This window comes from Bos grunniens, chromosome 8 (genome assembly GCF_055505025.1).
Source record: "Bos grunniens cultivar Pamir isolate PY7600 chromosome 8, Bosgru_T2T1.0, whole genome shotgun sequence".
Lineage (NCBI taxonomy): Eukaryota > Metazoa > Chordata > Mammalia > Artiodactyla > Bovidae > Bos > Bos grunniens.
Genome location: NC_141172.1, coordinates 10,466,685 through 10,491,102, shown reverse-complemented (window position 1 = coordinate 10,491,102; position 24,418 = coordinate 10,466,685). Strand labels below are relative to the sequence as shown.

At 40.3% G+C, this 24,418-nt stretch overlaps 1 long non-coding RNA gene across 6 annotated transcripts in view; it reads right to left on the bottom strand.

The window, feature by feature from the left end:
- LOC147366665 (uncharacterized) overlaps nucleotides 1-24,418 on the bottom strand; it is a 312,135-nt gene that overhangs the window by 120,549 nt on the left and 167,168 nt on the right. For 2 of the 6 annotated variants that reach the window (XR_015169444.1, XR_015169450.1), the window contains 5 exons: nucleotides 17,994-18,091; nucleotides 12,182-12,396; nucleotides 11,448-11,487; nucleotides 7,704-7,776; nucleotides 3,875-7,180 (listed from right to left, as the gene is read on the bottom strand). The exons of 1 other annotated variant lie outside the window; for it this stretch is intronic. This is a non-coding gene — a long non-coding RNA (uncharacterized LOC147366665). Of the gene's footprint in view, nucleotides 1-3,874; nucleotides 7,181-7,703; nucleotides 7,777-11,447; nucleotides 11,488-12,181; nucleotides 12,397-17,993; nucleotides 18,092-24,418 lie in introns of those variants that run through there. 3 more of the 6 variants (XR_015169445.1, XR_015169446.1, XR_015169447.1) reach the window with 3 other exon arrangements.

Genomic DNA, 24,418 nt, shown 5'->3' with positions numbered 1-24,418 from the left:
CTGCCACCTGTCAATCCCTTTGCAGATTCCCCAGCACTACTGCTGTGCTGCCAGAGAACTGCCTGATCCCCTGTTCTCATCTGTGAGCTGTCTAGTAAGAGTTCAGCAGAACCATCACCAAGCTTCTGTGCTGGTGCTACAGGTAGAATGCTTCCATTTACTCACTTCGTTTTTTAGTATATGTCAGGGACTAAAGACAAGCAAAGCACCTGCCCCCCATAGAGTTTTCATTCTAATAGACACAGCTCTGACCTTGGTCCTCAGCTGGTTGGCTCTGGAGCTTCCGGACCTAAATGGGCCCTAAGAAAGAGACTGGGCCCACCTCCTCCCTTACTAGGTATACAACCCAGACTCCTGATAGCATTGTCTAGAGCAGGGGTCCCCAGCCTCCGAAATCTAATGCCTGATGATCTAAGGTAGAGCTGATACAATAATAATAGAAATAAAAATAAATAAATAAAGTTTAAATAATAATAGAAACACAATTAATGTAATGTGCATTCTGAAATCATCCCCTCCATATTGGTCCATGGAAAAATTGTCCTCCACAAAATTGGTCCCTGGTGCCAAAAAGGTTGGGGACCTCTGGTCAAGAGGACTTTTCTACTGGCCTGGTCTTAGGAATTTTTGTCAATAATTCTCTGTGTTCCTGGGTCCACAGAGTTGGCCAGAGGGACTTTGAGCACAGTAGTGGGACTGAAGGGGGATGGTTTGTTCAACCTCAATTAGGAACATTCACTGCTGTACTTTTAAGTGCAGTGTTGACCCTAGAACTCTCTAAATCCTTTTTAATTGGGTTGTCTCCAGATGCTGAAGAGCCAGCATGCAAACAGTCCCATGAGTGTTCAGGATATCCAGATATATGTAAGGGTTCTGGACTAAACATGCATGAAAATAATGCAATACCTCCTTAAGGACTGAAGGTGCTTAAGCTGAGGTAGAGGCCATAGGATGTGAATTAAAAACTTAGTTATTCCTTCCTTCTCTGTAAACAATGTCTTCTTTCCAAGGCCAGTTTTCCTGTGCTCATGGCTGTCACACTTAGCCACCTTACTGTACCACTAACTCAAGATAGGGGTCAGGCTCTCATTACTGTTCATTTCCATGTAGCGTTCAATATCCTCTCATCTACAAAATGAAAGAAATCCCCTCTTGACACTTTTAGCCATTCAAATTCCTTATTCCCTTCACAGCCATGCTTCTTTTAAGATTTGCCTGAACTCGATGTCTCCAGCTCTCACCCAGCTTGCAAATCATAAAAGTCTGTTCCTGCTCCACCCTGCCCTGACTCTGCTCTTAAGGTCCCCAGTCACCCGTGGCTGATGAATGAAAGGATTCTGGTAGGTCTTTATTTTTCTTGTATCTTATGCAGCCCTGACACTGCTGATCAATTTTTTATTGAAACACTCTCTTCGTCTGGTTCCTCATCCCATTCACAATCTCTTGCCAACAGGCTTGTTCATACTCTTGTCATTTGCTAGGGCACTGTGCAGCTTAACATTCTGAACATGTGTATATTCTTTTATTAAAATTGATGTATAATTGATTTACAATGTTGTACCAATCTCTACTGTACAGCAAAGTGACTCAGTTTTACACATATGTACATTCTTTTAAAATATTCTTTTCCATTATGGTTTATCTAAGGAGACTGGATAGAGTTCCCTGTGCTATACAGTAGGACCTTGTATATACATTCTAAATGTGATAGCTTGCATCTACTGCTGCTGCTGCTGCTAAGTTGCTTCAGTCTTGTCCGGCTTGCATCTACCACCTTTAAATTTCCAGTCCACCCCTCTCCCCCTGCCTCTCCCTTGGCAGCCACAAGTCTGAGCTCTGTGTCTGTGAGTCTGTTTCTCTTTTGTAGATACGTTTCTTTGCACCATATTTTAGATTCCACATATAAACAGTATCATATATGCTGCTGCTGCTAAGTCGCTTCAGTCATGTCTGACTCTGTGTGACCCCAGAGACGGCAGCCCACCAGGCTCCCCCATCCCTGGGATTCTCCAGGCAAGAGCACTGGAGTGGGTTGCCATTTCCTTCTCCAATGCATGAAAGTGAAAAGTGAAAGTGAAGTCGGTCAGTCATATCCGACTCTTCGCTACCCCATGAACTGCAGCCCACCAGGCTCCTCCGTCCATGGGATTCTCCAGGCAAGAGTAGTACTGGAGTGGGGTGCCATTGGAGCATATATATATATATATATATATATATATATATATCTTTCTCTTTCTGACTTACTTTATTTCATATGATAATCTCTAGCTGAATCCATGATGCTGCATATGGCAACATTTTGTTCTTTTTTATAGCTGGGTCGTATTCCATTGAACATGATGTGTGTTCTATCCTGTCTCTTCTTCCAGCCTCTTCTCCCATGTCTTTGCTAGGCTGACTCTCTTCCTGTTTTTCATCCTCTGGACAATTCATTTCCCCTAAGAACATCTACTTATCTGGGCTTTACCTAGTCATCCCTCGTGCATCTCTGAAAGTTCCCAGGTATTACATGCCTGGCATTCCCTCTCCTCTCTTTGTTCATTCAATAGCAATTTCTCTTCTCCAAGAAAACTTTCCATAGTAACTGGAGAGAGATGGATTTCCCATAATACTGCCAAGATTTACCATGTTTAACCTTCTTTAGTTAATACTCCTCAGTATATATTGACTCTTTGTCCTATACAGATTACTATGTTAACGTTATTTCAAGTATCATTATTTGCTATCTGGGTTGAACCACACATTTCCAGCAGTGGTTTTTAAGATTTGGTGTGATTTCAGCATTTTCAAAAAATGCATCGGTGTGAAACTAGAAATGTTTTTTGATAACATTTATTATGAATAACCAAATATGTTGTTAGGTGACCAGCAGATTGTTTATATATAATTCCCACTTGATTATGGGCCCAATTTTTCAGTCATTGTCATAACTTAAAGTACTCTTCTAAAGAAGAATAGGGACATTGATACATTTTTTACACCTTCACTTTTTAATTCATGATGGAAATAGCAAAGATGACCCATACTTGCTGGCTTTAGAAACATTCATGAATTTACCAACTAAAACTAAACCATGAAGAAAATGGTCTCTTATTTCCCATTTATATTCGACTTCTCTTTTCTTCCCTACCCTTTTATTCCCACTCTTCTTGGAGGAAATTTTTGTTTTTGTTTTAATTTTACTTAATTTTCTTTAAAAACTTGATTTTAAAACTTAACTTTAAAACTTTAAATTAAACTTTTTAAATTTAAACACTTTAATTTTTAGTTTAACTTTAAATTTTAAAACTTGACTTTAAAAACTTAATTTTCTTTAAAACACAACTTCTGTTTGCTATATTTATGTAGCTCAGAATTAAAACAAAACAAAAAACAACCAGAATACAGTTAAAACTCCTCTTCTTCCTGGAGGAGATATCACCCAGTCTCCCTCCCCAGAGATAAACAATCCTACTAGTCTCTGAACGCTGGGCTGGAAGAAGCACAAGCTGGAATCAAGATTGCCGGGAGAAATATCAATAACCTCAGATATGCAGATGACACCACCCTTATGGCAGAAAGTGAAGAGGAACTAAAAAGCCTCTTGATGAAGGTGAAAGAGGAGAGTGAAAAGGTTGGCTTAAAGCTCAACATTCAGAAAACGAAGATCATGGCATCTGGTCCCATCACTTCATGGGAAATAGATGCGGAAACAGTGGAAACAGTGGAAACAGTGTCAGACTTTATTTTTTGGGGCTCCAAAATCACTGAAGATGGTGATTGCAGCCATGAAATTAAAAGACGCCTACTCCTTAGAAGGAAAGTTATAACCAACCTGGATAGCATATTGAAAAGTAGAGATATTACTTTGCCAACAAAGGTCCATCTAGTCAAGGCTATGGTTTTTCCAGTGGTCATGTATGGATGTGAGAGTTGGACTGTGAAGAAAGCTGAGCACCAAAGAATTGATGCTTTTGAACTGTGGTGCTGGAAAAGACTCTTGGAGTCACTTGGACTGCAAGGAGATCCAACCAGTCCATTCTAAAGGATATCAGTCCTGGGTGTTCATTGGAAGGAATGATCCTATAGCTGAAACTCCAGTACTTTGGCCACCTCATGTGAAGAGTTGACTCATTGGCAAAGACTCTGATGCTGGGAGGGATTGGGGGCAGGGGGAGAAGGGGACGACTGAGGATGAGATGGCTGGATGGCATCACCGACTTGATGGACATGAATCTGAGTGAACTCTGGGAGTTGGTGATGGACATGGAGGCCTGGCGTGCTGCAATTCATGGGGTCGAAAAGAGTCGGACATGACCGAGCAACTGAATTGAACTGAACTGAACTAGTCTCTAGGTCTCTTCCTAGACTTTTTATGCACATGCAAATGGTCGATCTCCCTAATGTCTTTCCAGACAGGGTCTCTCTGTAAGCCACTGATCTTCGTTCTCTTTACACATTTAAGTGTTCTGTGCTCTTCTTAGCCTCTCCCTTCAGCCCTAATGGGACACACATGAAGGCACCCTCCATCTCCTTTGGAATTCCCTCCAGACTCTGTCTTTTAAATGTCTGGTCCTATCTGCTTAGCCTTGGTGACTTCAGTTTTCCTTCCTCTGAGTTCAGCCCCTTTAGAGAAATGCTTACTCTGAATCTGGGGGTTGACTGTTGATTTTGGCTTTGATCCCTTGGTTTCAGCCTTTTGCATCTCTCTTGGATTCAGGCTCTGCAGTTCACAGGCAGATCTGACCCCTGAAACCCCCTCCAAATCTGAAAAGTGTGAAAGTATTAGTCACTCAGTCATATCTTACTCTTTGCAGCCCCATGGACTATAGCCTGCCAGGCTCCTTTGTCCACGGAATTCTCCAGGAAAGAACACTGGAGTGAGTAGCCATTCCCTTCTCCAGGGGATGTTGGGAACCATCACACACCCTCACCTTTCTTTTCTTGCATTTCAGAGAACATAGGCTGTTTGGTTTTCCCCTCATGCCTTTGTTTCATCTTGTTTCCTTTTTTTTTTTTTTTCTTGCTTGTAAATGGCCAGTCATTATCAGAAATTTCAATGCATCTAGACTAATGAACTTGGTGCCCTTTACATGTTCAGAGATAATAAAGCAAAGACCATGGTCTTCACGTTATAGCTCCTTCCCTCTGTGAGAAGGAACCTCTATCTCTTTACCCAGTCATTGGCTAGCATACCCCTGTGACCTCTATCAGAATCAGAAGCGTCTCCAGTTACATCAACAGTCTGCCATGTCAGGAGCACTTAGCTACAACTCAGATTCTTTTCCTGTTGGTATCTGGGAGAAAAAAAATACACCAAGGACCACGTTACTCCAAGTGGCTGATGAAACATGCAGAGCCACACTAACAGAAATCTGGTTTTGTAAACAATAAACTCTGGCTATAGCCTTTCAGGTTGAACTCATTTGTGCCAGCCAAAAGAGTCTGTGGTGTACCAGGGTTTTCATAAGATAGGATCACAAACTCACACAGTTGGAGATTTTCCCAATATAAAAAAATCGATGATAGTAAAGCAGTGCCCTCCAAGCAATAATGAATTTCAAGAAGGTGATTAGAAAGTAAAACTGATTGTGTCCTCTTTATGAAGTAAATTAAGCTGACTAAAGTAAAATACCCTTAGAATATAATCAGACATTATTATTTGTCTTTCTACTTCTCTCTGGCAAAAATATAATTCACTTTTATAAGTCAGTCACTAAAATACCCTTCTTTGGGGACTTCCCTGGCAGCCTGGTAGGTAAGACCCCACACTTTCAATGCAAGGGGTGCCTGTTCAATCCCTGGTCAAGGAACTAAGATGCCACATGCCATGCGGCCGAAAACTAAAAATTAAAAAAATAAATTTCTGATTACTCTTAGCCTTAACTTACTTTTTAAAAAATTATCCTTCTTTTATCTGTTAGGACAGAAGCATGGGTGCTTTGAATTTTCCCGTTCCTATTGCCATAGACTATGGAGACCCCAGGCTTCCCCGGTGGCCCTAGTGGTAAAGAACCCGTCTGCCAATGTAGGAGACATAGAGATGTGGGTTCGATTCCTGGGTCAGGAAGATCCCATAAAGGAGGACATGGCAACCCACTCCAGTATGCTTGCCTGGAGAATCCCATGGACAGAGGAGCCTGGTGGGCTATGATACATAGGGTCACAAGGAGTCAGACACGACTGAAGCGACTTAGCATGCATGGACACATGGAGCACCTTGGAAGTATGATGTCCAGCCATTAAACTATGTAATATCATTAGAAAATGGCTTCATCTTAATTAGTAGGACGATGGAACCAGTAACTTGTATTTATGAGTTAATTCTGAAGGCTTATTAGGAAGCTAAAACTGGACCAATGAACTTATTATTATATGCACATGATATCTGGACTTTATGACTGAGAAAAGCTTGTGATTCTACAGTATACATTCTATAGTATAAACTTTGTCTGTGACCTGAGTTTTCAAGATAATTGCCAATGATAACTCAAAGTATATGAGTTTATTCAAAGCAATACATTCATTATATTTTGCACACTTATCGTTTTTTGTTGAAACCATCCTAGAGCCTCTGGCATTAATATTTTCATGTACAGAGATCTTGGCATGTAAAATTAATCTCTTATAAGCTGTTATGTATGAATCTATGACTAAAGCTGCATCTAGGTGGATTGGCACTAGTTTGAAATGTCTAATCCTGTCTGTTATGATTTACTCACTAACTTCAGGATAAAAGTTTTTGGCCAGGAGTCAAACAAGATAACAGGAAACAAAGCAAGAGGTCAGCTCGACAGGGTGCTTCACTTTCTGTCTCCTTCATTCCTACCCAGTCTCATGTTTGTCTCGTCTCATACTTGACTAATCTTCTAACAAATAAAAACTTGTAGATAAAGGGTAAGAATGGCTGTCACTTGGAAAGGGAGAAGCCAGGGCAATGATTGCACACGTCCTTCTCACTTTCAGCTCTATAAGAAGCCCTGGCGCATTTAGCTTGTATTGGCCACATTCTCAAATCCTCAAATGCTCTCCATTTTCAAAGTTAAGTTTAAGGTCAAAGGTAGTCATTTCTTTACCTAGCAAACTAAAACCAATAAGGAAAATATTAAACTAAACTGGGCCACGAACCATCAGATCCCTTTCAGTTTTAGTAGGAAAAACATCAGGATCAGTTCCAGTGCTAGACTGAGAATGAGTACAGCTAAAAGGAAAGAAAGGGATAAAGTTAGACAAGTTATGCACTAAGGTTCTCTTTATAAATTATTACCAATATTAAATCCTAGAAAATATTCAGCCTCAGTTAATATCTATCCCTTAATATATAAATATTTTGGTAATTCTTTCAACATACTGACATATATAATGAAGACATTATCTGTATTAAATGCCTGATAAATTGCAAATAAAAGTCTTCTTGCAAAGGGTTTGATCTTGCAAAGGGTTTGATCGATCAAACCAAATAGGAAGGAAGGTCATCAGAATAACTGTCATCAGAAAATCCCTACTGAATACCCTCAATGTAAGTCACTCCAGTAGACACCAAATAGGAAGGAAGGTCATCAGAATAACTGTCATCAGAAAATCCCTACTGAATACCCTCAATGTAAGTCACTCCAGTAGACACTAACAGTGAAAAATACACGAGGCGATCTTTGCACTAAAAATCTTGAAATCTAGCTGGAGACATCAGATGTGACATCCCATAGCCCCTGACAGCTTCTTACCTCCTAAAGTAGAGCTTGACCAGAAACATGACAACTGCAGGATGGTCTTGAGGTCTCAGTTGAGGTTAAAAACCTGAAATTGGTATATGGCATACTGTTTGGTAATTCTGTCTAGACTCACTCAGCAGCCCAAGTGTCAGAGTATAGACATCAAGGTCCACATATATCCATAAAAAAGAAAACTGAATTTGCTATATAAGTAGCTTGATCTTATAAATATATCTTTGTTATCAGCTTATAAAAATTTCTACGGCTGTAGGAACACAATAATATCCTAATAAAGCAGCGGCTAGAATTTTGGAATAAAACATACAAACAATGGTTATTCTTCCTTCTCTTCCATTTGACTGACATGTGATTTAAACTCAAGTTTCTCAGCACAACCTATTTCCTCATCTGTAAAATGGGAATTATCTTTGCTTGCCTCTTCAGAACACAGTGGTGGAAACAGCTGAGAAAAATATTTGAAGATATCCTGTTACCTTCAGGGAGGTTTTCCTTGTGCTCATCTTTCTATGCAGCATAAAGTTCTTTGAGTTTACTCCTTTATAAAAATATTCAAGCCATATTAATATGGTCTAAAGGTGCACATAAATTCCACTTCTAGGTATATATGCAAGAAACACACACACACACACACACATACACCAAGAAAATGTCTGCAAATGATCATAGCATCATTATTTATAACAGTGCAACAAACACTCTTTCCTTCAGTTGAAGAACAGATCAACAAAATATGGCATATCCATGTAATGAATGGCTACCCAGCTATAACAAGGAATGAAATCTTAATACATGATACAACATGGAGAAACCTCGAGAACAGTATGCTAAGTTAAAGAAAGCAGCTATAAAGACCACATATTATGTTGTTCCATTTATATACAAATCTAGAGTAGACAGATTCTTAGAGACAGAGAGGTGAGAGATTGCCTAGGATTGAGGAGGCGGTGAAGGAAAGGAGAGGCAAAGGGAGGGACTGTTAATGTGAAATGTCTTCTTGGGGTGATGGAAATATTCTGGAATTAGTGGTGATGGTTGCACAAGTTTGTTAAAATACTAAAATCCATTGAAATATACACTTTAAATCTAGACTGCATTTTATGATATATAAATTGTTTCTCAATAAAGTTCTTAAGATGCATACAAACCACCCTCTCAAAAGAAAAACCCACAAAAAGAGCACTTGTCGTTTCAGTAACCTGAAGGATAATGCTTTCAGCAATGTACCCAAAAGTATTTTATCTAAGCAAGTTTAGCTCCTACATATGCATTTGAATTGTAATACCCATCATCTCAGATGCAGCAGCAAGCCTAGAGAACTCAAATAAATTTGCTCTGACATTAGGTGACACAGAAGAAACCATTCCTGCTCTACTGAATCCACATTTTCTTAATCTAACCTTCCCTGTCATTCTGAGAATTCCTTACTTTCACATACAATCTCTGATGTTGAATAGCCTCTAAAGATCCACATAACCCCAGTTTGCTTGACAGGACCAAAGTTTAGTTGCTTTGGTACAAAGTTCAAAATAGTTTAAACCATTTCAATAGAGACAATATAATATATAGAATGAGATGCTCACACGGACAGGATAAGTCCTTGTGAATGCGACCACTAGAATAATGGGTACTTCCAGCATGCCAGGGGTTCTTCTAAGTGTTTTCCTTAAAGTAATTCATTTAATCTTCATAAAAGCTCAACAAGACAGATAATTATTTTATACCCATTTATAAAAATCAGGGCATCAAAGCAAAGAGAAAATAAATGTCTTGTCCAAGTTTCTGCATCTAGTAAGTGACTGGGCTGGGCTTCAAGTTCAGGCAGCTTGACCCTAGAAATCTGAACTCTAGATCTTCACTCAACATGCCTCTGAAATATAGTAGAGTATGTAGAATAGAGGACAGTTCCTGCCCTCAAATAACTCCTATTTACTTAAGGACAGATAACGTATCTATTAGGAGAGAGCAGAAGAATTCAAAGAGCCAAATTAGGAGTTTAAGTGACCAACTTCTTGGCACACCCAGACAAAAGGACATGTGAGGGTGCAGTGAGAAGGTAACCATCTGCATGCCAAGGAGAGAAGCCTTAGGAGAATCCAGTTCTGCCAACCTTGATCTTGAACTTCCAACTTTCAGAACCATGAGAAAGTAAATTTCTGTTGTTAAGTTCTGCGGTGTTTTGTTATGGCAGCCCTGGCAGACTAATACATAATCCTCCCCGTCTCTTCTCACAGCATGCTCTAATTCTTCCAGTAGAATTTCCATCACATAACATTATAATGATCTGTTTTATTTTCTACATCTCCTTTCAGCGTAGAATATACCCCAAGAGTGGACTTCCCTGATAGCTCAGCTAATAAAGAATCTGCCTGCAATACAGGAGACCCCAGTTCGATTCCTGGGTTTGGAAGATGCCTTGGAGAAGGGATGGGCTACCCACTCCAGTATTTTGGGGCTACCCTGGTCTCTCAGATGGTAAAAAATCCACCTGCAATGCACGAGACCTGGGTTCAAACCCTGGGTTGGGAAGATCCCCTGGAGAAGGGAATGGCAACCCATTCCAGTATTCTTGCCTGGAGAATCCCCCTGGACAGAGAAGCCTGGTGGGCCACAGTCCATAGGGTTACAAAGAATTGGACACCACTGAGCGACTAAGCACAAAATAGCATAACCCAAGAGCAAGGATTTATATTTCTTGTTCACCACAGTAGCCCTAGCTTCTCAGATAGTAGCTAGTGCCTTGTGGGCACTCAATAAATACTTTTGAATGAATAAATTAATAAATTAACATTTTAAAGATGACCAACATCTTAAAAGCCTTTTTATTCATCCCTTTTGAAGGGCTTACAGATAGATGGCCTTATTTTATGTATTTTAAGGTTTTTTCTACAAGTTCTGAGAGGACTTAAGATTCATTCACTGCCACAAAACAGTTAACCTCTGCAACACTAAATAGCATGATCAGTGTCTTTATCTTAACATTATGCTCCTTGGGGATATGAGCACACATTACTGAAAATGGCATAAGGGAGTTTTACTCCAGCTTGCATTTCAGTTCTCAGAATTCTGAGCACTCCACCTGCACCGTCACCCACATACGGAATTGGGGGCAGCTGCAAATATCTTGGGAGTGAGGTATTGTGAGCTTCGGAAGAGTAAGTAAATAAAGTAGTTGAGCGGAGAACCAAAGTAAGAAGAGAGTATGTCTAATATGACTCTAGTAAATCTCACAGGTGTTGTTTATCCTTTCTGAGCCTCAGTTTCCTCAGTTTTAAGATAGGCAGAATAATTCATCATTTACATGGAGTTGTTGTAAGTACCTATGGTAGTTTCTGGTACAAGTAACACTCAATTAATGATAGCTGCTGTAATATTAATGTAACTAAGTCAGTGCTTCGGTGATTTATTCAAGCAAGCTTTTTATCCAGGTAGTAGATACCAGAAGAAAGTTTTAAATATAGTTAAGCTCTACTTATTACTGCATATATAATCTATTATTTTAGGTCATTTTAGTTCAGCAAGCAATTAAATGATCATTTCTTACATGTCAGCCCTATGGTACCATAGATGGATCTGTTCATTTGTACATATGGTACAAATGGAAACAAAATAACTGTTTCAGGTATAGAAAACAAACTTATGGTTACAGAGGGGGAAATGGAAGAGGGATAAATTGGGAGATTAGGACTGAAATATACACACTCCTGTATATAAAACAGATAACCAATAAGAACTTACTCGGTAGCAGAGGGAACTCTGCTCAATATTCTGTAATGACCTATATGGAAGAAGAATTGAAAAAAAAGAAAGAGTTGAATACAGGGTATATGTATAATTGGTTCACTTTGCTGTACAACTGAAACTAACACAATATTGTAAATCAACTATACTCCAATAAAAATTAATTTGAAAAAATAAAGTAACTGTGTCATCATAGACTAGCAAACAGGGCATAGGCACAAACTAATAAATCTATATTATACATACAATCCTGAGAAAGACAGATGGGCAAACTCATTTGCTCACTAGCTCAGAGGACAGTGGAGAAAGGACAAGGTATTATGAAAAACCATAGAAAAAAGGTGCCATCTGAGCTGGGCCTTAAAAGAAGAGTTAGGGAATTCCCTGGTGGTGCAGTGGTTAGGACTATGCTCTCTCACTGCCAAAGGCCCCAGGTTCAAACCTGGTTGGGAAGTAAGATCCTACAAGTCACACGGTATGGCCAAAGTGTGACCATGGCTGGGGAGGCAGGAGCAGTAGGGCTTTCTTGCTAGATAACACTCTTCTTCACTTACTGTTCATGGAAAACAGGCCTCAACAGGCCCAGTGACAGCATGGCTTCAGTCCTTCCAACTTGCTAATTAAAAGCCTATCTTGGGTTCATATTACAGGTATGCCGACAGGAAGAGAACAGGCAAGAAAGGGCCTAAACACCCAGGGTATTCACAGGTGGAGGAGAGCAAAAATTTTACCTTTTATCTGGTTCAAGCTGTTGGGCTCAAGCACCTGTAAGGTTGAATTTGTGTTGAGATACGGACAACAAGGGCCCAAATTGCCAGCAGTCTCTGATATTCCCCTTCATGGACACAGGGAGTGACATCAGGTTGCCGCATTGGGAAAGACCCACATAAAAGCATAAGGTCTTATTAAGCTTCCCCAGAAGACAGTTTGAAACAGTCTAATGCCTCTGGAACAGAAAAGAATGAAAATAAAGAGTGCTGTAATTTAGATGTTAATATCTCATCAAGTTTTATGTGTTGGGAAAGGGAGGAGTGGTGGGGACAGCTTTTGTAGTCTCTTTTTCAGAAGCAGATAATGTGGCAATAAATGGTTGGCTGCCCTCAAATCAGATGTTTTACGCTACCTTTGTGATCCATATTCCCCACTATATGGTAACATCAAATCAGAAGAGGTAGATATGAGGGCTCTTTATTCTGAGGCCAGATCACAGCATGTGAAGAAACATGGTTGCATAAGGAAAGGAGTGCTTCTCCCGTGCCCTGGGCTGCAGGACGGACACCCAGGCACTTCCTAGCGACACAGAACACAATGAAGCTGTTACTCAGGAGAGAACCAGTCCCATGCCTAAACTTTCAGGCAACTAAAGCAAACCTAGAGGCACAAGGATGTGCTTCTCATAGAGCATTTTAAAGAGAATCATTGATAATAGAACTATTAGAATGCTATTGTGCAGGTAGAAAGTACTAAACTTCCATCAGAGTTTGACCACACCGTATCAGAACCACTAGTAGGATGTCACTCGTGTTATGAAGTGTGTGTCAAACGTGAAGGAGCAGGGGATTACTCCTATTGTTACTGTGGTGTGTGTGCAATGGCACTTTATTAGCATGACTAGTGCTGTCCCCAGATTACTATTTAATCCTTTAGTTCAGTTCAGCTCAGTTGCTCAGTCATGTCCGACTCTTTGCAACCCCATGGACTGCAGCACCGCAGGCCTCCCTGTCCATCACCAACTCCTGGAGTTTACTCAAACTCATGCCCATTGAGTCGGTGATGCCATCCAACCATCTCATCCTCTGTTGTCCCCTTCTCCTCTTGCCTTCCATCTTTCCCAGCATCAGGGTCTTTTCAAATGAGTCAGTTCTTCACATCAGGAGGCCAAAGTATTGGAGTTTCAGCTTCAGCATCAGTCCTCTAAATGAATATTCAGGACTGATTTCCTTTAGGATGTACTGGTTGGATCTCCTTGCTGTCCAAGGAACTCTCAAGAGTCTTCTCCAACACCACAGTTCAAAAGCATCAATTCTTTGGCATTCAGCTTTCTTTATAGTCCAACTCTCACATCCATACATGACTACTGGAAAACCATAGCTTTGCTAGATGGACTTTTGTTGGCAAAGTAATGTCTCTGCTTTTTAATATGCTATCTAGGTTGGTCATAACTTTTCTTCTAAGGAGCAAGCATCTTTTAATTTTATGGCTGCAGTCATCATCTGCAGTGATTTTGGAGCCCCTAAAAATAAAGTCTGTCAGGAATTCTGGAAATCTCCATGCCAGAATACTGGAGTGGGTAGCCTTTTCCTTCTCCAGGGTATCTTTCCAACCCAGGGATGGAACCCAGGTCTCCCACATTTCAGGTGGATTCTTTACCAGCTGAACTATCAAGGAAGCATTTAATCCTTGGTAAGGGCATATTGCTCGCCAGAAATGCTGCATTTTACATGGATGACATCACTGCATCTGCACAGGATGGAAACGTAGACCATTTGTATATGTTGTGTATATACACTACACTTTTCTGATGAGGAAACTAAGCCACAAAGATGTTAAGAAGGCCCTAGGTCACACAAATAATTAACAACAGAGTTGGAATTTCAACCTAGGCCATCCGGCTTCCTGTCTAAGCTGTTACTACTACTCATCTCTGTGTCCTTGCCCCCAGGCAGGAGAGCAGGGGGCCAAGGGCCAAGGGCATCAAGACAGAAATGTCTACCCTCATAGTGCTTCTAAATATTTCCCAAAACGTATGTCCTATCTAATTTCTAATGTAAAATTTCTGACATTAATGCGGCTTTGGTAAGGGACAAAATCTTGCATTTCCTAAGGGTAACTAAACCTCAAGGCACATTTACATAATGACTAAGTTTAAACTAATGTGTCAACAACCAGTGGAGAATTGGATATTTGAGAGGCTTTCCCTGGATATTACAAGGCCAGTATTGGTAAAATAACAGACAAAATGGCTAGAGTTAGCAAAAATACCCTCATTGCTTAATTCACAATATTGTCAGGGGTCACTGGAACACACTCTTTTTTTTTTTTTTTTTTTTAATTTTTAAACTTTACATAATTGTATTAGTTTTGCCAAATATCAAAATGAATCCGCCACAGGTATACATGTGTTCCCACTCTTAAAATCTCCTGCTCTTTTTATGTTTTCATAGTTTATACTATGAAACAAAGGTTCAGATATGTATTCACACCAAGCAGTTTAGGCAGAAAGTGCTGCATTTTTTTCCAAATGTGGATTATTAAAGCAGGCAATATGACTCTTTTTGATTTTAGGGAGAAATGTCTAATAGTCCAGCCTAAATTACCTTTAGAGCTATATCAGTCTCCTCTGTTTCTGAGTTCTTGTTATATGTATTTGGTGGTGTTGTTCAGTTGCTCAGTCATGTCCAGCTCTTTGCAACCCCATGGACCACAGCACACCAGGCTTCCCTGTCCCTTCACTATCTCCTTCACATGTCCATTGAGTTGGTCCAAACTCATGTCCATTGAGTCAAAGCCATCCAACCATCTCATCCTCTGTCACCCCCTTCTCCTCTTGCCTTCAGTCTTTCCCAGCATCATGCCTTTTCCAATGAGTTGGCTCTTCACATCAGGTAGCCAAAGTATTGGAGCTTTAGTTTAAGCATCAGTCCTTCCAGTGAATATTCAGGGTTGATTTCCTTGTGGATTGACTAGTTTGATCTCCTTGCTGCCCAGGGGACTCTCAAGAGTCTTCTCCAGCACCACATTTCAAAAGCATCAATTCTTCACAAGCATCAATGAATCATGTTGGTGTTTAATTATTTACTGTTTTGAACTACAATATTATTTTTTAATAATACTACAACTGTGTCTTCCCATCTGGGAGGCCTGAGTGTTGATTATACTTTTTACTCTCTCTTTTAGCAAAATTCTGTAGTCAATATCATTACTCAATAAATATTTGTTAAGATGATATTACAAATTCTCTTATTTAATCTATTGAGGTAGTCTGCTTTATTAGATTTCCACATATTGGACTCTTCTGGCATACTCAAAATCATATTTTCTGGAAAAGCTAAGAGGAAAGGGGATGTTTCCCCCAAAATTTTAAAAAACTCACCAACAAATCTACATATTTCAAGTATTTTGGAGTCAAGGGAGTAGACTTCAAAGAATATTTTTATTTTCCTTCAAAATGATAAATCTACTGAGATTTTCTACTTCTTAAGTTAATGTGGTACTTTATATTTTTGTGTTATCTAGGCTTTCAAATTTATGAAACTACATTTTTAATTTTATACATTTGTGTTTGTCTCTTATTAGCCAAAATTTCAGAAATGGAAACCTGATAGAAATAAAGAGGCATTTACTTGGGATTCACTAGAACTGAACTTATTTGCAAAGCAGAAACAGAGACACAGATGTAGAGAACAAACTTATGGTTACCAAGTGGGAAAGGGGAAGTGGTAGGATGAACTGGGAGATTGGGACGGACATACATATACTAATATGTATAGAATAAGTAACTAATGACAACCCACTGTAGAGCATAGAGAATGCCACTCAGTGCTGTGGGGGGACCAAGAGGGAAGGAAATCCAAAGAACAAGAGATGTATGTATACATATAGCTGGTTCGCTTTGCTGTACGGCAGAAACTAACACAACATTGTAAAGCAACTATACTCCAGCTTAAAAAAAAAAAAAAAAAAAAGACTGCAGCCAGAGAGACACAGTGTCAAGAAGAACTTGAATTGTGTTCCACCAGATGCCAGAGGATGAGATGGCTGGATGGTATCACTGACTCGATGGACGTGAGTCTGAGTGAACTCCGGTAGTTGGTGATGGACAGGGAGGCCTGGCGTGCTGCGATTCATGGGGTCGCAAAGAGTCGGACAAGACTGAGCGACTGAACTGAACTGAACTGAGACGACAAAGTAGAGGAAGCTTATAAAGGCAAAAGCTACAAGGCCACAGCTAGTTACCCAAGTTGTGTGTCAAAAATTATAACTGGAGCTGGCAAGATGTGACGGTGTTAATCAAACAAGGATTGGTTGGGGTCTGAAGTGGTTACATAGTTACCAGGGAGATCTTGAGACCCTGAAGTTGCAGATGGCAGGTGTGGTTTCCTCGAGACTGGTATAGCTCAAAGCTCAAGTCCTCAGTGGTACAGGGAGGTGTCTGAGATCAGATCCTCAATGGCCACCTGATTTCCCTTGTGTGTGCCTGAGCTGTGATTACTCCATTATAATTTCAACTTGTCACTACCTTCTATGGATTCAGTGATTTTTTAAAACATTGATCTTTGCTTCACCCACATTCTTAATAACTTTCAGGAATATACTGGGCTGTTTGAGACTAACTAAATACACCCAGTGCACAGATAGGCATCTCTTCAGTATCTCCAGAACTGCTAGTAATGAATATCAGCAACCTGTTAGAAGCCTGGCAGGCTACAGCTCATGGGGTTGCAAAGAGTCAGATATGACTGAGTGACTGAGCACGCACACACACCACCTTTTATCATGACAAGAGCAAGTCTCTCACACCTGGCAGATCCCTCACTCCCTGCAGACCATGGAGCAGCAGCTGTTAGGGAGTGGAGAACAATTAGCAGCCCTAAGAATCCTGGAAGTATTGTACACTGTATTGCATTTTTCTTTATGAAATTCTTTCTGCCAGTTTCCATATCCTATGTTTTTACAGAAACTTTACACCTTTTAACGACTTTTTGCAACTAACCCTGGAGAAGGAAATGGCAACCCATTCCAGTGTTCTTGCCTACAGAGTCCTGTGGACGGAGGAGCCTGGTGGGCTGCTGTCTATGGGGTCGCACAGAGTCGGACACGACTGAAGTGACTTAGCATGCATGCATGCATTGGAGAAGGAAATGACAACCCACTCCAGTGTTCTTGCCTGGAGAATCCCAGGGACGGAGGAGTCTGGTGGGCTGCCATCTATGGGGTTGCACAGAGTCAGACACAACTGAAGCGACTTAGCAGCAGCAGCAGCAACTAAACCACCACCACTGGCATCTTTTTGTCAATCAAATCATAGTTGTATAGAGCTCAGTATCCCAGGCACTCATTTTTGCTCACTCTTTCTAGTGTGCGCGCGTGCACACACACACATACACACACACACACACACACACACACACACGTTGTATTAGCTCAGGTTGCTTCATCAGCATACCACAGACCGGGTAGCTTAAAAACAGAAATTACTTTTCTCACAGTCTGGAGGCTAGAAGTCCAAGCTCAGGTGTCAGCAGTGTGGGCTTCTAGTGAGAGCTCTCTTTCAGCTCACAGATGAGGCCTCTCATAGTGCCCTTATTATCTTATGGCCTTTATTTCTGTGTGCATGTGGGTCTCTGGTGTCTCCTCCTCTTCTCTAAGGGCACCAGTCCCATCAGGTTAGAGATATAACTTTATGGCTTAATTAAACTTAATTACCTCCTTAAAAATCTCATCTCCAAATACAGCCACATTGGGGATTAGGCTTCAGCATTTGCATATTGGCAGGGACATGAGCCAGTCCATATCACACTTCCATACACACACACAAAGTACCTTGGTGTGCTGTGGTGCGAAATCACCATTGACTCCAGCCACGGCAGAGAGGTCAGTGAAGCCCCGGTGCTCCAGGAATACATTTCAATATGATCTCCCTGCATAAATTACCAAAGATTTCCTTTCAGAACTAGAAAGAGACATATCTTGAAATCCCTGGATCACACAATATTCATGAACCACCTATTTACTTTTAAAGAGGATTTCTGAATGTTGCTTTGGCTCATGATTGTATGAAAGCTTTCTTAAGACAACTTGGGGGCTTTCATGTGTAACTGTTACTACCACAAATTGCCACTTAAGGTCTTAACTTGTATCATCTGTTCCTTAGGAATTACTTTCATCATAATTATAATATCTACATAGAGCCAATGCAAAATAAATTGTACTGACTCTCAGGGGTTTGGGGTCAAAATCAATGCAATTTTATCTTGCTATTGACTAATTAAAAAGAGGATTGAAGGGTTAATGCCTTTAAAGAATTCAGTTTAATAATTTTCCAGTGTGGAACCATGAGAATATGTGCCTAGCGAACCAACATCTGAGCACAGCATGAGATAAAGAATTTAAGCAAGGAGGAGATAAGTTTTATCAATCTAATGTTACAAGCCTTCTGGATGAAAATGCCCTTTTGACATAATAACATCTCCCCAGATGAAAATTTCTTCTCAGACAGAAAAATGAATGCTATTTCATTAAAAGTGGCATGTCTGACTCGGAGATTTATGTAAACTGCATTGGAAATGAGCTGTACCCCTATTTCTGAGATATATTAATTGTGACAAATACAAAACGGTCATTTATGGCTTTTAACCAGCTAAAATGAGAAAAAGGAAAACTGTGGAATATTTGCAAATCACTTCAAACTCACTTGTGAAATGAGTCATTCAAATATTCAGCTTATCAGTGAAAGTCCTGAAGTTGATGGCATTTGGCTCACTGAATGTGGTAAACAAAGACATTTTAACATGTTGCTGAAGTACACTTTTTCTCTGACTCAGTTAATCTTTTAGAGTTAACAATTATAAAATATAAACAAGACTATCTCTGCAGGTAAATTATTTTGTAAACTATGTATGCATAAACAAAATTCCACAATCCTTATAATCCACCCATCTATTCATTTACTCGCCTCTCATATAACTTTGAGTATTTTAATAATTTTGATAATTCAAAAAAAAATTTCTCCCATCAGATAATTTAACTTGAAGCAAAGATATAATGGATAGTCGGCAAGAGAGAAAATAAAAAGATAAGCAAAGGCAAGATTTACCATGCTCTCCAGTATTCTTGCCTGGAAAATTCCATGGACAGAGGAGCCCAGCAGGCTACAGTCCTCGGGGTCACAAAGAGTCAGACACAACTGAGCCTGCACGCATACACTAAATAACCAAGTTGTTTAGACATTACCCCAAGGGCAGTGGGAAGCCACTGAAATACATTAAGCAACAGGGAGCTACAATCAGAAATCACACTTATGAAAACTCACCCTGGGTGCTCTGTGGACTGGGAGGGAGCAAGAGTGGAATGGCAGACCACACAGGTCCACTGTCGTCTGATACAGCTGGGATAAGTGTGACAGGAGATAGGAAGAGAATTGGACAGAATTTAGAAGCAGAATCCAGAGGACTCGGTAGGGGTTAAATGCATTGGGTGACTCAGAAGAGTCAAAAGTAGATTAAAGTGAATACTTTTGACTCAGAAGAGTCAAAAGTAGATTAAAGTGAATACTTTTGACTCAGAGTCAAAAGTAGATTAAATCGGGAAAAAAATGCACTTCCTCCATTTTAGCAGGAAAAAAGTAGGAAAAAGTCATGACGGAGGTGGTTACTTTGTAGTTATGGTACAAAATCGTGAGACCTCTCTTGGTTACTTCAGATACATTTATCTGAGGGAGGCAAGATCTTCTCTGAGGAGAGACGAGAGGGAGAGAGGTTGGAAGTTTAGGATGGAGAATCAAGGAGATTCAAATCACAGAAAACTAGAATGAGTGCTAGGTAGACGCAAGGGTCCAACTGAAGTTAAAGATGAGACTAAAACACTCAAAATAAAATAGAGGGACTTCCCTGGTGGCCCAGTGATTAAGACTCTACCTGTCAAGGTAGGTGACACAGGTTCAATCCCTAGTCTGAGAAGATCCCTTGTGCCACAGGGCAACTAAGCCCATATACTGCACCCACTGAAACCCAGCCCTAGAGCCATCACAGCGGGAAGCCAGAGCACCCGAACTAGAGAACAGCCCCCACTTATCACAACTAGAGAAAGCCCAGCAGAGCAACAAAGGCCCAAGACAGCCATTAATTAATTGAATGAATAGTTTATAGAGGTAAAAGGTAAAATAAGTAGGGTCAATATATGTAATGTGAATACAAAAAAAAGGAGGTGAGGAAGAAAATAGCCCCATCACCTGTGCACAGTCCAACACCCAAAAATCCTGGACAATGGTCGGATGTGCATTTCAAGTTAAATCCCCACCTTTTATGACACAATAGAAAACATGGAAAAGATAATAAATCAAGCAGTAACAGTAGAATTGCATTATTTAATAAATGGAGGCAACTGGAAATTTTAAAACTGAAGCCATCAAAGGGTATTTCTGTGGAGATTAGAAGTGGAGAGGATGTATGTGTTACAACCCTTTAAAAAAGTTTTTTTTTTTTATCATATATTTGTTTTACTTTGATAAAAATAACAAAGCAACCAAAAGCTAAAAGTAAGAATGAAGTGGGGATGTAAACTGATACAACCACTATGGAAAACAATACGGAGGTTTCTCAAAAACTAAAACAGAGCCCCCACGTGACCCAACAATCCAACTACTGGGCATATACCTTGCTGCTGCTGCTGCTGCTGCTAAGTCGCTTCAGTCGTGTCCGACTCTGTGTGATCCCATAGACGGCAGCCCACCAGGCTCCCACATCCCTGGGACTCTCCAGGCAAGAACACTGGAGTGGGTTGCCATTTCCTCCTCCAATACATGAGGAAACCATAATTCAAAATGACACATGTATCCCAATGTTAACTGCAGCACTATTTACACTAGCAAGGACATGGAAACAGCCTAAATATCCATCAACAGATGAATGCATAAAGAAGTTGTGAGATATATATACACACACAATGGAATATTACTCAGCCATAAAAAGGAATGAAATTGGGTCATTTGCAGTGATGTGGATGAACCAGAGTCTCTCATACAAATGAAGTCCAAAAGAGAAAAACAAATATCATATATTAACACGTGTGTGTATGTGATATATATATGGAATCTTCCCTGGCGGCTTAGTCCATAAAGAGTCCACCTGCAATGCAGGAGATCTGGGTTCGATCCCTGGGCTGAGAAGATAACCTGGAAGAGGGCATGGCAACGCACTCCAGTATTCTTGCCTGGAGAATCCCATGGACGGAGAAGCCTGGCAGGCTGCAGTCCATAGGATCACAAAGAGTCAGACACGACTGGGCAAATAAGCACAGCATACAGCACATGGAATCTAAAAAAAAGGTACTGATGAGCCTATTTGCAGGGCAGGAATAGAGATGAAGACTTGTGGACACAATGTGAGGGGTGGGAAGGAAAGGGTGGGGCAAACTGAGAGGGTAGTATCGCTATACCTACACTACCATGCATAAAACTGATAGGTGGTGGGAAGGTGCTACATAGCACCGGAGCTCAGCCTGGTGGTCTGTGATGACCTAGAGGGGTAGGATGGGAGGGCGAGAGGGAGGCTAAGAGGGAGGAGATATATGTATACATACAGCTGATTTACATTATTGTACAGCAGAAAATAACACATTGTAAAGCAATTATACTGCAATTTAAAAATATTTTTTTAATGAGAGAGAAAAAAAAAAAAGAACAAGCAAATGTCTGAGCACTTATCACTCAGCTTCCAAACTGTGCTTTCTAGGAACAACAAGAAGCTTATCAATTTTTCTCAAGAAGATTAGGACCACTTATTACATAATGAGAAAATAAAATAATATTATGAACTTAATAGTGAGTTCTAACATTAGTAACCTCAGGCTCTCATGTTTTGAAAAGCCTATATGATGATTTTGTGTTTTCTTCTCTAGGTCATGGACTCATTTATACTTATTAAAACAAAAAGATAAATGGGAATTGGAATTGGGAAGCATGGATCATTAGAGACTGCCAAGAAAAATCCAACTGCTAATGTAGGAGAGAAAGTCATATTAAAGAGAGAAAGAATATGCCATACAAATGACTATGAAAAATGACATTTAAGAAATTATTGTTCTTAGGAAAAAAAACATTTTAGTATTTTTGCCAGTTAAACCTGTCTTTTTTCCTGCAACTGTGTAGCCAATGATTTATAACAATGACTTAGGGTCACTGATAACGGTCTTTATATTATGAACCATGTATTACTTTCCTGTGGAAGAGTAACAAATTACCGCAAACTGGGTGGCTTAAAACAAAGATTCTTCTCCCACAGTTCTCGGGAGGATTGTCAGAAACCAAGGCGTCAGGAGGGTGGTGCTCCCTCTGGAGGCTGTAGGGGATCATCTGCTCACGTTTGCCTGTTCCAGCTTCTGCTGGTTGCCAGCACTGCTTGGCTTGTGTCTGCATCACTCTAATCTATCGCCACGGTTATACTGCCTTCTCTTCTGAGGCTTGGCTTGTGTCTGGATCACTCTAATCTCTGTCTCTATGATTATACTGCCTTCTCTTCTGGTGCTTGGCTTGTATCTGCCTCACCCTAATCTCTGTCTCTCCATGTCTCTCCACTGCCTTCTATTCTGGGTGAATGTCAATGCTCTCCCTGCCTTTCTCTTACAAGGACATGGGAACTATTGATCCAGCGTATATCCAATGGCATTTAAGGCCTACCTGGATAATCAAGCTAGATTTAGAAAAGGTGGAGGAACCAGAGATCAAATTCCCAACATCCGTTGGATCATTGAAAAAGCAAGAGAGTTCCAGAAATACATCTATTTCTGCTTTATTGACTATGCCAAAGCCTTTGACTGTGTGGATCACAACAAATGTGTGGAAAATTCTTCAAGAGATGGGAATACCAGACCACCTGAGCTGCCTCTTGAGAAATCTGTATGCAGGTCAGGAAGCAACAGTTAGAACAGGACATGGAACAACAGACTGGTTCCAAATAGGGAAAGGAGTACATCAAGGCTATATATCGTCACCTAGCTTATTTAACTTATATGCAGAGTACATCATGAGAAATGCTGGGCTGGAGGAAGCACAAGCTGGAATCAAGATTGCCAGGAGAAATATCAATAACCTCAGACATGCAGATGACACCACCCTTATGGCAAAAAGCGAAGAAGAACTAAAGAGCCTCTTGATGAAAGTGAAAGAGGAGAGTGAAAAAGTTGGCTTGAGGCTCAACATTCAGAAAACTAAGATCATGGCATCTGGTCCCAGCACTTTATGGAAAATAAATGGGGAAACAGTGGAAACAGTGACAGACTTTATTGTCTTGGGCTCCAAAATCACTGCAGATGGTGACTGCAGCCATGAAATTAAAAGATGCTTGCTCCTTGGACAAAAAGTTATGAACAGCCTAGACAGCATATTAAAAAACAGACATTACTTTGCCAACAAAGGTCTGTCTAGTCAAAGCTATGGTTTTTCCAGTAGTCACATATGGATGTGAGAGTTGGACTATAAAGAAAGCTAAGTGCCGAAGAACTGATGCTTTTAAACTGTGGTGTTGGAGAAGACTCTTGAGAGTCCCTTGGACTGCAAGGAGATCCAACCAGTCTATATAAAGAAAATCAGCCCTGAATATTCATTGGAAGGACTGATGCTGAAGCTGAAACTCCAATATTTTGGCCACCTGATGGGAACTGACACATTTGAAAAGACCCTGATGCTGGGAAAGATTGAAATGGGAGGAGAAGGGGACGAAAGAGGATGAGACAGTTGTGTGGCATCACCGACTCAATGGACATGAGTTTGCATAAACTCCGAGAGTTGGTGATAGACAGAGAAGCCTGGCATGCTGCAGTCCATGGGGTCGCAAAGAGTCAGACACAACTGAGTGACTGAACTGAACTGAACTGAACTGGATAATCAAGGATAACTTTCCCATCTCAAGATCCTTAGTTTAGTCACATCTGCAAAAAAAAGAAAAAAACCTTTTTCCAAATTAGGTAATATTTATCCGTTACAGGAATTAGGACCACCATTCAACCCACTACCAAATAATTAAACAAATTTATTCACAATGATACATTTGCTGGCTTATATTTAAAATGTATAATAAAAATCCAGCTTTACCCCAATGCCAATGAACTATAAGTAGCTGTTTCTTTAGAATTTTTTCTCCTAATGCATACATTAAAGAATTGAGCTGTATTTGTTTTGATGGCAGAAGTAAAGGCAGATTTGCTGTAATAACTCATACTACAACAAATACTGAATAAGAGGCTTTTGCCTG